The sequence below is a fragment of the Solanum dulcamara genome, chromosome 11, assembly GCF_947179165.1.
Source record: "Solanum dulcamara chromosome 11, daSolDulc1.2, whole genome shotgun sequence".
Taxonomy (NCBI): Eukaryota; Viridiplantae; Streptophyta; class Magnoliopsida; order Solanales; family Solanaceae; genus Solanum; species Solanum dulcamara.
The window spans coordinates 32333159-32348517 of record NC_077247.1 but is presented as its reverse complement, the minus strand read 5'-3'; positions in this window follow the sequence as shown (position 1 = coordinate 32348517).

Genomic DNA, 15359 nt, shown 5'->3' with positions numbered 1-15359 from the left:
TCACTGTAGGGTAGAGCTTGAGGGGATTAGGTTCGCTTCCTTCCTACCGCGGATGAGTTATCACAAGCCACTCAGCTTCAGGTTGTTTTAATTACGGCTCATTAGAGTACTGGGTTAGAGAGTTTCCCAGCCAGGTAGACCATTGGTAGAAGTACCTCCTCCACCCGTAAGTGAAGATCGGGATCAAGGCCATGGAGATGGATAGAAGGGTATTTGGGGAGGTCCCCAAGGAGGTAGGTCAGGTGGAAGGGAAAATAGTCATGAAGGAGACCAACAGGGTCATTTGTATGCTACACTGATAAGAGTAGAGGCCGATGTATCATATAATGTCATCACATGTATTATTCTTATATATCAGCAGATTGCTTCAGCTTTATTTGATCCTGTTTTAATATATTCTTATGTGTCTATATATTTTGCTCCCCGTCTGGGTATTATTTATGAGTCTCTTGAGGTGTCGTTGTATGTTTTGACCCTGGTAGGGGATTCTTTAGTAGTGGATAAGGTTTGTAGATCCCGTGTGTGACTATTCAGGGGTAGGGACCCCGGTAGATCTTATTTTACTTGATATAATGGATTTTGATGTTATTCTGAGCATGGATTGGCTATCCCCTCATCATACGATTTTGGATTGTTATGCGAAGACTGTTACATTAGCCATGCCTGACATTCCTCTGGTCTTGTGGCAGGGTGCTTATAGTCACTCACCAACTAGGATCATATCCTTTATGCGAACCTAGCAGCTAGTTACTTCTGGGTGTTTGGCGTACTTAGCATATGTTTGTGATATGTCTAGTGAGGCCCGTTATGTCAATTCAGTTTCTGTGGTTAGGGAGTTTATTGATGTCTTCCCTACTGACCTACCTGGCCTACCCCAGAGAGAGATATTGACTTTGCTATAGATGTGGAGCCGGATACTAAGACCATTTTTATACCACCTTACCGTATGGCCCCCGCAGAGCTCAAGGAGCTCAGTATGCATCTTAAGGACCTCCAAGGTAAGGCTTTTATTAGTCCAAGTGTGTTTCCATGGGGTGCACCCATCCTATTTGTTAAGAAGAAGAATGGGACTATGCAGATGTATATTTATTACAGGCAGTTGAACAAGGTGGCAGGGAAAAACCATTACCTCATGCTTCATATTGATGATCTGTTTGACCAGCTTCAGGGTGCTACCATGTTTTCTAAGATTGATTTGAGGTCCATCTACCATCAATTGAGGATTAGACCTACCGACATTCCTAAACCTGTTTTTCGGACTCATTATGGCCACTACGAGTTCCTTGTGATTTCTTTAGGGCTTACAAATTCCCCCACAGCTTTTATAGACCTTATGACTCGAGTATTCAGTCCTTATCTTGACTCTCTAGTGACTACATTCATCAATGATATACTAGTATACTCGCGGAGTAGAGAGGACCACATACAATATTTGAGGGTATTGCTCCAGACTTTAAGAGATCAGCAACTTTATGCTAAATTGATGAAGTATGAGTTTTGGTTGGAGTCTGTTACATTTATGGGACACGTGATGTCCAAGTATAGTATTATGGTAGATCCGATGAAGATTGAGGCTATTCGTGGTTGGGTTAGGCCTACATCTGTTATAGAGATTTGGAGCTTCATCGGATTGGCTGGTTCTTACAATGCTTATTGAGGGTTTCTTCACCGTTGTAGCCTCATTTACCCATTTGACCCATCAGGATGTTGCCTTTATGTGGTCTGAGGAGTATGAGTCAAGCTTTCATAAGCTCAAAAAGTTGCTTACCACCGCTCATTTTCTAACTCTTCTACTAGAGGGCGAGAGCTTTTTAGTATATAGTGATGCTTCAGGTATGGGTCTTGGGTGAGTTCTGATGCAGCAAGTCCTAGTTATTTCTTATGCTTCCAGATAGTTGAGAGCGCATGAGCGCAACTACCCCACTCATGACTTAGAGTTGGTAGTGATAGTTTTCGCGCTCAATATCTGGAGGCACTATACGGGGTCCATTGTGAGATATATATAGATCACCGTAGCCTATAGTACATTATGATCGGAGGGACCCTAATTCTAGAAAGCGGCGCTGGATTGAGATATTAGCAGATTATGATATCTCTATCCTCTACCATCCGGGCAAGGCGAATGTAGTAGTGGACGTGTTGATCCAGAAGGTGGGGAGTATGCGTAGTCTAGATTACTTGCCTGTTGTGGAGTGACCCCTAGCCTTGGACATCCATTCTTTGGCTAATAAGATGGTCAGGTTGGACATCTCAGATTCTAGATTAATTTTGGCTTTTGTGGGAGCTCAATCATCTCTATTGGATCAGATTCATGGCCAACAGTTTGAGGATGGAGCATTAATAGAGCTTTGGAGTTAGTATTATGAGGTGAGGATGGACAGGCTTATGTAGATTCAAATGGGGTACTATGGTTTAATGGACACCTTTGTGTTCCTAGAATTGGAGAATTTATTCAGTTGATCCTTCGTGAGACCCGCGGTTCCAGGTACTCTATTCATCCGGGCATAGTGAAAATGTATCGGGATTTGAGACAACATTACTGGTGGTGTGGCATGAGGAGGTATATACCTGAGTATGTATCCCATTGCTTGAGTTGCCAGCAGGTTAAGTGTCACGCCCCGAGAGGGTACCCTAGACGTGGCCGGTACTCGAAGACCATTGTTGGGCCCCAAGCAAACCACTTGATCCAATCACATTCATTCATATCAATCAATCAGCAGAAAGTTTAAAATAAAGAAATACTTTAGTGGGCAACTCAAATCATCAATCTAACTCAAATAATAAAGGCCATGGGCCAACAAATCGAACTCTAATCTATGCCGTTAAATAGTTTGACAAGAATAATTTAAGAAGTAAAATACTCAATCGACCCATCACTATCTAGTCTATGAAGCCTCTATCACTACTATCTATTTGGTGCCAATGACAGGTTCATAGATACGTCAAATCAGAATGAAAAGACTAACTCGATGCAAGAATAACTTAAGTGGTATCCTCCGAATGTAAGGGAAGACTCACCAATAAGCTGAGTGTGAACAGATCCTCAACGGTGAGCCTATTGATGATCTCTTAAACCTTTCACTGCATCATGAAATGATGCAGGTCCAAATGGATGCCAGGTCCAGAATGAAACAATACCGGTTCAACTATCTCAAGTCATAAAGATAAGAGATGCTCAATCAAGGTGTCATAAGTCTAAAGTAGGAATACGGTTTAGACAGAGACTACTTATATACAATCCAATCCAATTCAATTTAATCACATACCATCCAATCCAATCCAATCGTATATAATTTAATCCAATCCAATCATATACAATCCGATCTAATCCAATCATATACAATTCGATCCAATCCAATCGTATACAATCCGATCCAATCCAATCATGTACAATCCAATGCAATCCATTAATTTACAATTCAATCGCATACCATCCAATCCAATCCAATCATATTCAATCCAATCCAATCTTGTACAATCCAATTCAATCCTAGCCAATCGTTTACAATCCAATCACATACCATCCAATCTAATCCAATTATATACAATCAACTCAACAATAAAGTCAAAGGACTCAATTCAATAGATATGCAAATTAGAATTTAGCAATAATTTACAAATCAACTCAATCAGATACAATCTCAATCAAACCAATCATATCAAGCACAATCCATTCAATTGGGAGTTTCTCTAACCGACAACCATCACCATATGAGCAAGTGATAGTACAACAAGCCGACATTGTTGCCACATCCGTTCATACTTTGCTAGGGTATGAATGAATCAACCAATAATGGATCCATCAATCAATCAAGTCCTATTATTTTAGGACAATGAAATAGAGAAACATCTGACACGGTACAATCCCTTCCTACGTTGGCTATGTAGTTCATGGGATTCAAGTATGGACTATACTTATACCCAATTCGGTGCTCAATACTCCTCTCAAGACTCAATATGCTCATATCTATCAAGTGAGTAAAATACTCAAAATACTTATTTAGTCTCTTAGGACTTATTTTCAAATCAACTCATTTAGTCTCATTGGACTCTTTTCAAAACTCAATCAAATCTGGCCTCATTGGACCTTCTTTCAAATCAACTTATCTCAAACCATCAAACTCTTCTTTTTAAAATTGATACAATCTCAACTCAATGAATGCAGAAAATATTATATGCATTTAAAACATAATTTCAACTCCTCAACTCAAACTCAAAATAGACATTTTTATGTAAAAATGCTCAAGTCATTTATATTCAAAATACTCGTGTTCAAAATGATAATTAAGAGACTTCTCAAACTCAATTCATGCTTAAATTTTTTTTAAATCAAAGATGAAAATAATCATTCTTTAAACTCAAAATAGTGTATAAATAGTTTATGCAAAAAATTTCACAAATTATTTATTTAAAATGCCTTCTCAAATAATAATTTATACTCACATGACTCCAATCAAATTAAATTATGCAAATCATATATCATGTAATCACATTAGACTTCAATCCATTTCATCTCAAAACATCATCATCAACATAACCTCTTCATTAATCATTCTACCCATGTTAAATAACCACCATTCACATTATCATCAAACATCATCTTTCACATCATCATCAAACATCGTCATTCACATCATTATCAAATATTTTGCTCCAAAATTCATATTTAATTTTATATTCTATTTATAAAAACAAAAATGACATTCTAGCTCTACCAAGGTTTCATTTCTTTTTATGCCATTCACATTCATAACTATCCCAATTCATTCTTTTCATTCCAATCAATACATATACACAAAAACCATCAATCTCAACCTCAAGACAATTATGACAAAATAAATCTCATCTTGGGTTCATGTGAATGAATACATGAATCCATACTCTCATCAAAACTCGACTCAAGAACACCATCAATACATATGAATTTATAGACAAAAATTCATTTATAGTCAATATGTAGCTACGGTTTATGAAATAAATATGAAAGATAATTATTCAATAATTCAAGTTATGAAAATCATCAATCAATTACTAGTATATAAAAATATTCTAGAGTTTAGGAAAATTTCAAGAAAATCTTCATAGAAGGTTCAAGCTTTTCACCATTTTCATCCAACATATCTATGGGGGATATAGAATAACTCAATCCATATTTTAAGTTAGGCTTACATACCTTAGAGTAGATTTTGAAGAAACCTTGTTGTTAGGTCTTCAATGGGAAGCTTGAATTCTTGAATTGTTTTGAGGGAAAATCTTGTTGGAGATGATTTGAGAGAGGAGGATGAAAATTAGGGTTTTTTGGAGGTGAAAGACTAGAAAAATGATCCCAAAACGTTCCAAGTTTGTGTATATATATTTAGGGAAAAGTCCAAGTTGCCCTTCCTCAAAAATCTAGAAAATAGGCTAAAAACCCTGCTGGCGCGCCGCGCCAGCACCCAAACTACTGAGGCTGGTTTCAGGCACTATAGTGGCGCCGGGCGCCACTAGAGCGCCAGGCCTAAAATTCTTGCAGTGATAGTCTGTAGTAAAATGGTCATAACTTTCGACTTTGAACTCCAAAAAATGCGATCTTAGTGGCGTTGGAAAGAAGACTCAAATAACTTTAATTTTATAGGTCATGGGACACATAAATATTAGTATAACGAAAGTTATGGTCATTTGAAGTTGACCCTTATACAAACTCATTCAGAAATTTAATCGATGAAAACTCCTTAGACTTGGTTTGGTGTTAGAGATCTATTATGATCCTCAAACATATATAATACATTTCCAATACTTAGGAATTAATCCTAAGTCATATATAAAATTACAAGTCAACGAGTTTGATCCTACACGCATAAGAAGAATGATTCGAGTCTTTGCGGAAAACAAATCTGGGGTGTTACATTAAGGCCGAGCACTAGCGGCCTAGTAGAGTGTTTCAGATATTACCCATTCTCGAGTGAAAATAGGAGAGGATTACCGTGGATTTCATGATGGGATAACCTTAGACACCTAGAGGCAATGATGGTATTTAGGTCATCATTGATCAATTAGCCAAGTCAGCACACTTCCTGCCAGTGTGGTCTACTCTTAGTGCAGAGCATCTAGCTCGAGTTTATATTCAGGAGGTAGTCCATCTTCATAGGGTGCCAGTATCTATTATATCAGATAGGGATTCTCAATTTACTTCCAGTTTTTAGAGAGCCTTTCAAAGAAAGTAGGCACTCGAGTTGATCTTAGCACGACATTTCATCCATAGACCAATGGCCAGTTAGAGCATACTATTGAGGTTCTGGAGGATATGCTGCGAGCTTGTGTATTTGAGTTTGAGGGTTATTGGGAGAAGCCCTTGCCTTTGATAGAGTTTGCGTACAATAACAACTACCACTCTAGTAATCAGATGGCCCCATTCAAGGCCTTATATGGTAGACGTTGTCGCACTCCATTTGGTTGGTTTGAGTCTTCAAAGCCTAGGCCGCACAGTACTGATTTACTTCAACATGTCATAGCCGGGGTCTGGGTTATTTAGGATAGGCTGAGAATAGCTCAGAGTAGGCACCAAAGTTATGCTAATTGCAGGCGTTGTGCTTTGAGGTTGGATATTGGGTGTTCTTACGGGTGTCTCCCTTGAAGGGCGTGATGAGGTTCGGCAGGCGGGGTAAGCTTAGACCCAGGTATATTGGGCCTTTTAAGATTATAAGGAGAGTTGGAGAAGTTACTTATGAGTTAGCTCTACCTCCAACATTTTCAACTATACACCTTATTTTCCATGTCTCCATGCTGCGTCGGTATATTCCAAATGAGTCCCACGTACTTCGGTATGGGTCAGTTGAGTTGGATGATCGCCTAACTTATGTTGAGAAGCCGGTTGCTATTCTAGCTAGAGATGTTCACTAGCTTCGTTCTAGGTCCATCCCTATGGTTAAGGTCCAGTGGCGCCACCATAAGATTAAGGAGTCTATGTGAGAGACCGAGTGGGAGATGCGGGAGCAGTTCCTCACCTTATTTAAGCCTCTAAGTATATCTTTGTCTTTACTTTTGCGAATGAAAGTTCTTTTAGTAGTGGATGTTGTAATGACCCTCCAGATCATTTTCCTAATACTACTTCTATTTCATTATTTAGAGCATTCTTATAGCGACCCTGAGTTATTTATGACCTGCTGGCGCCGGTAGCTCGGTCGCCTAGCCATTCATTTGGGTTTTAAACCCGTTTCTCTATTTTAGAGCTTATATAATTTGAAAGTTTGACTTCGGTGATAACTTCATGAAAACGATCTCAGAATGGAATATTAATTGTTCTAGCAACTCTAAAATGACCAAATTAGGCTAGCAGCATATTCGGAATGAGTACCGAGGTAATTGGTATGAGTTTAGGGCCATTTGATGCTCTTGCCTTTGAAATTTGGCCCATGATTGACTTTGATCAATATTCTAGGAAAATGTGCTCAAATGAAAATTTTGAAAATGTGGTTAACTCTGGAATGTTAATTTTGGTCTAGAATGACCCTTCGTTCGCTTCCCAAGGCTTCTGATCTAATTTCGAAGGCCATTGTAGAATTTGGCTCAAAATAGCCCTTGGGTGTAGTGACCTACTTTCAGTCGTAATGACCTCATATGGAAATTTCAACAGTGTCATTGAGTTCAAAACATTGAATTTGGTGGGGTAGTATATCTCGTTTACACACACGGGATTTCGAATGAATTTTGAGCATCGCGTCGAAATATTTGAACTTGAGAAAAATCAACTTTTCAGCTTATATCTGGTGCAACTTAAATTGTTCTCTGCGATCGTAGGATTGTGGCCATATTCGTGGAGATCCAAGAAATTGACCTCCACATTTGTGGGGCTTGGGCCCCGTTAGCAGAGGTGTGTGTGTTTTGCCTCCACGTTCACGAGCGTCTGGCCTCGTTCGCGAAAGCCATGCTCTCTGACCTCCATGTTCACAGGCCACTGGCCGTGTTTGCGAAGGCCAGTATCTCTAACCTCCGCGTTCGCAGGCCACTTAGGCCGCATTCGCGAAGGCCAAGGCCTTGGTCCTTTAATAAAAGACCAAAGACAAACTCAACTTCATATTCTAACTTCAAGCCTCGATTTCTCCTTCGTTACAAGCTCAAATTTGGCAATTTAAAGGTCTAAATTGAGGAGAATTTTGTGGGGAATCTATTGGGAAGCTCAAAATATTAAGGGGAAGTTTCATGTGAGATAAATTATTAATTTAGCTGCTGCATATAGTTATTTTCGAACTGAAATTGTGTTGAATTTTGGAAGATTGTATCTTGATCAGTTGAGCTCCATTTTTAGTGATTTTTGAGGCTAAGTTATGGGAGTTTTCGCAAGAAATGTCATGGCATAACCTTTTTTGGATAGAAGAGTTTCATTTTTGAGAAATCACTGATTTAAGATGCTGTCATGTTCACTCTTTTAGCTCAAATTGTAGGATTTTCGTTGCATGATCGACTCATATGATTTTTCCAACCCTGCATTGTATTGTAAATTGATCCTTGTGCTTGGAGTGCTGTTTAGAACCTATATTTGGGGTCAATTTCAGAATTTCAAATGCGGGTCCCATATTTTCTATTTTAGACCTCGAAATTGGTCTATGTTCAAAAATTATAAAATTAGTGTCTAAACGACTGTAACGATATTTTGATTCTGCTTTTGACAGTATAACAGTGTTCCAAAGCCGTTCGAAAGAGAAAAACTCTGACAGAGTGATTTAAAGCATTGTGTTCAGCCTACAGGAAGACTACGACTTTCCTTTCTTTAGATTGAGTTAAAATATGTGAAAGCATGTTGAGATTGTTGGAATTTGGGTTGGGTAGCTTGTTTTTACATCTTAGGGGTTAGAAACCATGTTTTAGGCGTTTACTGGGTTTTTCGAGTAATTGAAAGCATGTGACCCTTTCTGATATTTGTTAGTATTGTAAGAGGAGTTGAATGATTGTGTTTTTGATATTGTGAAGTATGTTGGCCTTAGTACAGGTTGTAAACTTGCTTTAGTTGCCCCGGCGTCTCTCCAGCAGGCTTAGATTCTTGTAGAACGATGTAGCGGGCTAGTGCCTGATAGCTTGACCTTAGCTAAGAGGTACCCTTGCTTTCATGAATACCCTTATCCATACCTCAGCATGATTGTGACTTTCGGGATGCATCAACGATACTAGACTTTGTGATCGTTCTGTTTTGACTCTAATTCAAGACTTGGCGGTATATCGGTTATTTCATTGGGAAGGAGATTCTCGGGACTATTAGCGTCCAGTTCAAAAGAAGAATACTCGACACCATGGGATAAATTATTTGTGAGCATTCGACTATCCAGTCCCGACCTCGGTTCTAAAATTCTATTTGGGAGCATCCGGGCACCCAGCCCTGGCCTCTGCCTGCTTGCTAGTATGACAAGTATCCGGGCACCCAACCCCTGCCTCAATCGTATCGATGTGTTACGACAAGCATCTGGATACCCAGCCTCGGCCTCGACCGTACCAATGTATTATGGCGAGCATTTGGGTACCCAATCCCGGCCTTGGACACATTGAATATTCGAGCGAGCATCTAGGTCCCAGTCCCGGCCTCGATCCCTAAAGCATTCCTAGTTCATCGATTCTCAAAGATTCTTTGTTCAGAAATGACACGGTTCTTCGATTCTTGGCATCACAGATTCTTAGTTCCTAGCCTTGGTAGATGTAGCTATTATGTGTACTCGGCAGGCTTATGGGGGTTCATCTGAATTTTTATTTAACTTGCGCACAAGTGTCCCGGCTGGGCTTATAGGGGCCCAGTTGGGTGTAGTTAGTTGTAGTTCTCTTAGATAGTACCTTTTTTGACTCTGATGCTTATTATGGTTCCTATTTAGGCTTATTCCTTTTTTTCATATTGTTTTTTTTACCTTTTCTGCTCAATCGACCTATGATTCCTACTAGGTTTCTGTTGTCTTGGTACTCATACTATACTCTACATCTACTTTCTTGATGTAGGCCCGAGACCAACTGCCGTCGTGGATAGATCGAGCCTGTTGCAATCAACTTCGGAGACCAAGGTGAGCACTTGACATTTTGGGATCATTTTTGTCTCCTTCAGTACAGATGACACATCTTTTGCCTTTTTGAGACTAGTCAGTTGTTGTATATATTTTCGGTCCACTTTTGAGACTTGTACTCATATTTTGTCTTGTAGTAGCTCTATACTTGTGACCTCTAGGTTTTGGGAGAAATTTTTAGTTATATATATCATGTTTTGTTTTGCTTCCGTTAATCTAATTTGTTTAGCTTAGAATTTTCCACTTTTGATTAGTTTCTGCTCTCAAATTCATTACTTGTCGTTCCGAGTTTAGGATTGGCTTACCTATTGGTGGGTTATAGTAGGTGTAAATAAGATCATGACAGTTTGTTGTTGATATATTATTGTATTTTTATGGGTTATGCTTGGTGGGCTGGAAATTTGGAAATTGAGTTTAGAATTGGAGTATTGGAATTGTGATGTGGGCAGTGGGTTGCTGGAAATTATAGGTGGGGTCGGTGGGGTGACAACATTGGAGAATTATTTAATTGTAGGTTATAATGTACAGGTGTTGGAAAACGGGTAAGTTAGGTGTGTGTAATGTAAATAGTAGTATATATGTTGTATAGGTGTTGAAAAAAAGCTGAAAATTAGTAAGGGTGGTGGGTTGTTGCATTAGAGTTGTTTGTTATTGGGTTGGGAAGAGAAAACAATGGGCTCAAAGTTTGGGCCAATAATGGCTGAAAGAAAATTTAAGGTTGGAGGAAAAGATTGGTTACATTTGCAATTAAGGAAATAGCCATTCGATTATAATTATAGCCATAAGAATTAAGAAATTAGCTACAATTCAATTTAATTAGGAAATTCGGCTAAAACTTAAATAAAATGAATTAACACTAATTAATTAACAAACTTCTTAATTCTAAAAAAATAAATTAATTAACCTAACTATAAATTAATTACTTTGAAAATATAAGCTACTAATTTACGAAATGATTAATAAAATTAAAATCTTTTTGAGATCATTTTTCAAATATTTATAAAAGATAATAATTAATACATAATTATATAAAACTATATATTTCATTAAAAATTACACAAATGACAAAAAAAATTCTTAAAACTAATTTGAAAATATTTTGTATTTTATGAAAGCTAATTATTTTAAAACGTTTAAAATTGAAAAAGCTCTATAGCTAATTTGCATTATGGAGGGTCAAAATTAGATATCAACAGCAAGGATCAATTATCTTCGCAGACTTGAGAACATCCACAAAACTGCATTCAGAACTCACATGGACCATTATGAGTTCAATGTTATGCCATTTGGCTTAACCAATGCCCCAGCCACCTTCCAAACCTTGATGAATCAAGTATTTCAACCCCTACTCACGAAGTTTATTTTGATTTTATTTAATGACATATTAGTGTATAGCAAGACATTGGATGGGCACCTATTTCATTTGAAGAAGGTGTTTTATATCCTGAAGGAACATTCCCTTTTTGCTAAGAGGTCTAAGTGCCAATTTGGGCAACCAAAGATTGAGTATCTAGGATATGTTATTACTGTTGAGGGTGTGACAACTAATCCAACCAAGATTCGGGCTATGATTAATTGGCGTAGACCAATTACTATTAAGGCTTTTAGAGGGTTCTTAGGCCTTACTAGATATTATAGGAAGTATGTGTTACATTATGAGAGTATTTGCACACTTCTGATTGAGTTGCTTAAGAAAGACTCCTTCAAGTGGAATAAAGAAGTTGAGTTGGCCTTTGAGACCTAGAAGAGGGCAATTGTAACGACATGAGGGCAATTGTAACGACATGTCCCCATCGTTAGGAATAGGCCAATTGGGAAGGAATTTGGCTAGAAAACTTTGGATAATAACTTCGAAAAAATTGAGCCTAGACCAAACTAGGAAGAATTCTGAGTCAGGGGAGGTCTAGGGTGACACTGTGATACAAGGGGGGATCAAATTAGTAATATGAGATAGTTAGCTGATAACCAAGATGATACGGAGAAGTTATGGCTTCGTGGTATCGCATTCGAGCGAGTAAAACTCTCGAAATTGGACTTGGCGTGAAGGGTATAAATTAAGACGTCTTGGGAGGGGTGTGTGTGAAATGTGAATTTGGAACTCAAGTTTCGAACTCTCTATTTCCGTGCAACCCGCCAGAGTGGGATAGTCCTGCCAGAGCGGGACAGTCGCGATTTAAAGATGGAGAAAAACTCTAGAACGGTTATTTTGACTCTCACTTTGTTCTTAAGAGACCAGAAGCAACCTAGGCTGACTTCCACCATATTTGCGTCTAAGGTAGGGAAATCACTCCCTTACTTCGTAAATTGATTCCTCGAACCTAGAAACTATGGTTGGTAATCATTAAGAGAGAGTTTTGGACTGAAACTAATGGTGGAAAATAGCCCTAGGGTGGAGTTAGGATCACGGGTTTTGGCCTAAAAGGGGAATTATGTTATAATTCATGTGAAATTAGGACATTGTATTGATCATTTGTGTATATGTCACTTGATTTAGACCAAGAACAAGAAGAACGAACTCGGAAGGGGAAAGCTCTTGCATCTTAGAGTTGTTGAAGCTTGAATTCGAGGTAGGTGGTGGTTTTGTTCCTGTATGGATTTCATGTACTTGCTAAATTACTTCATGGTATGCATAGGTGTATATGAATAGTGAAGCATGCTAGAATTTATGTGAAATGATCACTTACTGGTTGACGAACCTGTTCTTGGTGACATAAAGTTGACTAATGAATGTAATTGTGACTGTTTTGTATGTTTGGATCGGAGGTTACGTTCCGACACATAATTGGATTGGGTATCACATTTTGACACACATTTGGATCAGATTTTATGTTCCAACACAAACCTTGGACTGGGTGTCACGTTTTGACACAAGTTAAGTGTTTGCAGGTCCCATGAAAGGACCCTTATGTGAAGTTGTATGATATTGAGCTTGTTGAACTGTGATCTTGTTGAGTATTGTTGAGATGAAAATGGTTACGTTATTCTGTAAATATGTGCTTATTATATTGGGTTTACTTGTCAATGACTCGCTTACTGGTTAGCCGCATTATTCCACCAGTACACTATTGATTTTGTGTACTGATACTATACTTGATCTGTCTTTATTGAGTACAGGGCATATTCAGCCGGCTGCGGAGAGACCTCGCTTAAAAGAGTGAGAAGTGGTTTGAGTTCAAGGGTGAGCTAAATCTTTCAGGCTGTCGTGAACTCTCTATATTATTTCTAGTCCTTCTTTCGGGACTTATCACTGATTAATTCTTTAATGACTTTCTTGTGGGAATTGTTCTTCCTTTCTAGACTTGTTGGTTTTAGAGTTTTGGTATGAATGACTTTCAATTCCTAGGATGTTTTCCGCATGTTTAAGTTTGTTGACTAGATTGTTTCAAAGTTTATGGGAACTCAGTATTAATTGTTGATTAAACCTGCTTCCGCATCTTTAAATTGTTTATCTCTCACAAGTGTTGCTAGCTTGGGTAGTAAAAATGACTCTCCCACCGGAGAATTAGTGTGGGTCCCAGTCACGGCGAGTCAGGGTCGTGATAGCTATGACTAACACTCCTATATTAGCATTACCAGACTATTCTCAGGAATTCATTGAGGAGACAGATGCTAGTGAATATGGAATTGGTAAAGTTTTGATGCACGGCGGCAAATCAATTGTTTTTTAAGCAAAGTACTAGCACATAAGAATAGGGTTAGATCTATCTATGAAAAGGAATATACGGCTCTTCTAATTGTCATTGAAAAATATAGGCATTACTTACAATTTAGACATTTTACGGTAAGAACTGACCACCACAATTTAAAATACTTGTTGGAGAAAAAGGTGACCACAACTATTTAGCATAAAAGGGCTTACAAAGATATTAGAATTAGACTATATTGTGCAGTACAAAAAGGGCATATGAAATAGGGTGGACGACGTATTATTAAGACATTTTGAAGGGATTGTGATTCAGGAGTCCACTCAACCTACTGAAGCTCATTTCCTAGTTATCAATTGTGTGGAGTCTAAATGGATGATTGACATCAGTGCTAACTACGAAGGGGACACTTAGGCTGAAGCTCTACTAGCTAAAGTAACTACTGATATACAGGAACCAAACCTATATCATTATTCCTCTGGAGTATTGAGGGTAGAGGGTAAGTTTTATATTGGGTGCACTGGGAACTTGAGACATCAGCTAATCTCCACATTTCAGGATTCACCAGTGGGAGGGCACTCAGGGCAATTAGGCACCTTTAGGAAGTTATCTCATGTTTTCTACTGGCTTAATATGAGATAAATGGTCAAATCTTATGTAGCTGAATTTGAAGTTTGTCATAAAGGAGAACATGCACTACCCTGGACTCTTGCAACCCTTGCCTATCCCTAATCAGGCATGGAGACACATAAGCATGGACTTTATTGGAGGCTTGTCCAAGTCTCAAGGAAAGGATACAATTTTGGTGGTTGTAGACAGGAGAACTAAATTTGCTCATTTCTTGGCATTGATTCATCTATTTACTGCAGTAACAGTGCCCCACAAGTTCTTTAAGCATGTACATGTTTTCCATGATGTACTTGAATCAATTATGACTGACAGAGATAGATTGTTTCTTAGAAACTTTTAGCAGACTCAATTCAGAGTGTTAGGCACCCAATTGCACTATAGAACTACATAGCATCCACAGATTGATGGTCAGACAGAGAGGGTAAATAAATGCATTGAGAACTATCTCAGATGTATGACTTCACATAGACAAACGCGATGGAAGCAACCAATTTCCACAATGGGTTACAGTGCACTCTTTTGAGGCTCTCTTTGGTTATACCCCCCCCCCCCTTCCCCTCACTTGTCCTTGGAGCCTAACATTGAGGTACCAGTTCCAACTGCTGAAGATGTCAACATAAGGAGAAAACAAAAGCAACAGCTGCTCTAAGATAATCTTCTCAAAGCTTAAGAAAGGATGAAACTTTATGCTGATTCAAATAGGTCTAAAAGAATGTTTCAAGTTGGTGACATGATGTTTGTAAAGTTACAAGCCTATAGACAGACTTCCATTGCTCTTAAAAGGAACTTGAAACTCAGTTTCAAGTACTATGGGCCATATAAAGTGTTGGAGAAGATTGGCCAAGTTGCTTACAAGCTTGAATTATCCTCTACAGCTAAGGTGCATTCAGTGTTTCGTATGTCCTTGTTAAAGAAAAAAGTGGGAACTAGAGTCATGGTGCAGACTAACTTGTCTTCCACAAGTGAAGATGGCCAGTTCTTAGTTACTCTTATGAGTATCCTACAAAGGCAAATGGTGAGAAAGGGTAATGTGGATGTTGTCAAGGTCCTTGTTTAGTAGTCCAATCTT